A 3,672-nucleotide genomic window follows, 5' to 3' on the forward strand; every position below is an offset into this window, starting at 1 on the left:
ACTCCTGCCCCGTATCACATTTCAACCCCACGTATGCAAATTTGTTAAGCTCGAAAATTACACATGTAAATTCCTCAAGGCTGGAAATCTCAGAAAACAACCTTTTCCAGCGAAAAAGTTTATTGAAGTAAACAACATATTTGCTATTAGTGGCAAAAAAACTCTTTCCTATTTCAAATTGCTGTGCGTGCAAGCATAGACACACATCTGTGTCACAATTAAAGTATATGCAATGAAATAATTTTCTGACCAGTTCACATTCAAACCCTTTTCCAAACCTTGACCATTAAATAATGAAATGCACAAAAGACACAACAAGCTTTCATTCAATAATTCTTCATTGTTACATTTCCAAATTTTTTTTTAGTTTTGCAGAGTTGAGTACCAAAATATATGTAAATTGCCAGACAACTTAGATGTGACTTTAGTAAACACTGCGATGCATTCAAGGCGTTCTGATTCCTACAATGTGTTTGTTAAATCCATAAAAAATTAAGCCATTTAACTTCAGTGTTGTATATAATACCAAGTTAGTAAAGTTATTTAGAAGCAAAGCTCACTTGATATCCAACGGCGAAAAAATGAAATTTTTTGTCGGAGGAACCATTAATCGTCGCTTTAAGGATTCCAGATATTTATTTTTTCACCCGCCCTGTCTTGTTAATTCCAATTGACGTTCAATTCTTGGCTCCATGAGGGTAATATTTTGTTTAAAGATCACCACTAAAAACGCCCCTTCGCATTACAATCAACTTTCGACGCCATTGAAGGTAACAAAAACACAAATTAGTGAAATGTTCCAATGTTACCGGAACAACCTGTGCATAGTTGAGTCATACAAAGTAGCCAGAGAACGGAGATCACAGATCCACTTAAGGTGTTCAGATTACCTCTCTGTCTTTGTTGAAACCCCACAACTTACCAGGAGATTTCCCATTTGGTTTCGTGTTTTGACATAAACAACACACTTGGGTTGGCAAAAATATTCAAAATCTATACAGCTCACTTGAATTTTCGGCTCGAACAGGGCGAAAGATTGTTGTCGAAGTCCATGTACTCGCCGCTTTTAAGATTCCAGGATATTTATTTTGCACCGCCCTGTCTTGTTTATCCAATTTTGATGTACCATTCTTGAGCTCTATAAAGGGTAAATTTTGTTTAAAGATGCACTTAAAACGCCATTCGCGTTACAAATGAGCTTATCGAGATGCCATGCAGGTTAATTAAATGCTTCTCCTGTGTAGCACCAGAGAAATCTAAGCATTACCCCAGCCCCCTCAAACCTAACAAAATACGCAAAGAAGACTCTATGCACAACAGGACACCACTTAGCCATGGGATTGACAGACAAGGACTTTAACCGACATCGGAAAAAATAAAAAAATAAAATTTAACAATAAAATAACAAGACTGAGAAATATAACCGCAGATTGACGACTGGGTTTTCGCCAAACCCAGTAAAAATTCGAGTGATGCAATGCGCCCGCAGCGCTCAGAAGGAGACAAAAGTTTCTGTCCTTGAAGTTGCTCCAAATTTCGTTGCCAGAGTCATCTTTCCCTTGCCAAGGTTACTAGGGTACCGTAGGCTCTGGAACAAACGTATGCCCATTTTTTTTTTTTTACACTTAAAGGAGGATGTAGTAATAACTGATGCCGGATTCGATCATTCTCGAAACTAAAAAAAGTCGATTATTTTCTCCTTCAAGAGTCGAACGTTTTATGGCCTGTTCCCAAAATGCTTTTCGCTTTGGCATTTGCCATTGACATCTTGTTTCAGGAAAAAAAAAAATGCCTGTTTACCAATTCTCTGTGTCAGGATTCCCGAATGATTTCCCGAAACTTCTGCTGTATTTGCACAAGCCAACCATTAGCCAGATGCTCACCACATTTATTAAAATAATTAAAATAACTAATGGCAAAACAACTCATTGGAGGGTGACCCCCGGTTGCCTTTTGCATTTTTGTAAACCTTGTTATTCGTTTTGTTATGTATTCTATTCCTTTTTTTTTGAGAAGTTGATATACTTTTTCACTGCAATAAAATCAATTTTGCTTGGTTATAAGTGGTTTCAGGGGCAACCAAAGGGACCGCGTGTCTTAAAATCTTTGTCAGAAATACCCAACAATATTTTCGACAGTACGGTGCTTTCCCAAAAAAAAAATTAACAAGCTCCTTTGGTGCGTTTGTTGTGCCTACAAAAACATTATCTCACGGTTCGGATGTTCTACGCGAATTGCAGGTATATAGAAATTTCAAGGTGGCTTTTTTTTTTGCACATCCGAAAACTTTGGCAATCGCGACGGGTCTGATCAAACGCTTCATTAACAGTTGTGTTATCTTTTTTTTGTTTCCCCCGAAAATTTTAGGGGTGAAGTTTTCTTAAAGAGTGCTTCTCAAAAAACAAAACTCAGGCGAAAATGATAAGATTTGAACAACTTCAAATTTTGTGCTATTTGCAATATCATGGCTCTTACTAATTTCCATTAAATTTTAGCGCTGACGCACTCTTCAAATCTTCACTACATTTCCGAAATATCGTAGGAAACGATGTTTCCAAAAATGTCCAAAACCGTAGAGCGCCTCAATAAGGTCTGAGTCCGAATATTTGAAAATTCGAGGCCCATCTACTTCCGAACAACCGCAACGGTTACTCGCTTGATGCAAGCCGCTTGCTAGACATCTCATCCACTAGGTTTCATAACACTTCTAAGAAAAAACATTGAATTCAAAACTCCACTTGATCAAACTATTTTAAGATTACGCCGTTGTATTATTAGGATGGGAAACAGGAGGAAAACGCATCTTTTCAACGAAAACAAAATCTTGTTAATAATCATGATCGATTTTCTTTGGGGCGGGAAATTCCAGTATTGATTCTTTACAGTGCGCAATTAAGGAGGGGCATTCCAGAAATCTCGAAAAAGCCCAGAGCTTTTGAAAGGGGAAAAATATTGCTCCAAACCGTTAAACGTTATACAACGGGATACATAATACGATTTCTCGAATTCAGACCCAGCCCGCAGAAAGCTTGAAAGCTTATTGGTTGTATAGTGGTTAAAGTCGCATTTGAGCATGAGATATTGTTAGGTGTCTTTTTGAAGGACACCTAACAATATCAGTAGTAAGTAATACTACTGGGCCACGTCTGCTCCATAAAGGTGTAGTGATTAAAATACCTTTGGTCTTCTGATTGATGGACATAGGGGAAAAAAAAAATTGACAGAGAAGGAAAACAACCTGGTTTAAAAATGAAAGAAAAAATAGTCATAAAAGAGGGCACGCTTGATTCGAAACTTCGATAAATCGGATTAGTATGTGTGTTTAAACGGTAGCCCGCAAAAAAAACAAAGCATTGTGAGGAGCAGTTGTAATTGTAAAGTTAAGTAAGAATCGTGGACTGAGCTTTAATAACCAGTGAAGATTTACAATGGCATGAATGAAGCAGCTAATTTAATAGCTACTGGACAACAAAAAAGCACTGCACTTTTGTCAGGTTTTACAAAAACAAAATCGTAGTTTGACGCGGGAGAAAGGGTTTGGATGTTAAAATTTTATCCGAACAAATTTGACAAGCATCTCGATAAGAACAAAATGGCGATTTCTCATTTTTGCCGCGTCGAATAGTACAACCTTTTTCGTCACTATGAAAACATCCTGTGTTGCCGTTTTTG

Source organism: Montipora foliosa, chromosome 13, assembly GCF_036669935.1.
Source record: "Montipora foliosa isolate CH-2021 chromosome 13, ASM3666993v2, whole genome shotgun sequence".
Lineage (NCBI taxonomy): Eukaryota > Metazoa > Cnidaria > Anthozoa > Scleractinia > Acroporidae > Montipora > Montipora foliosa.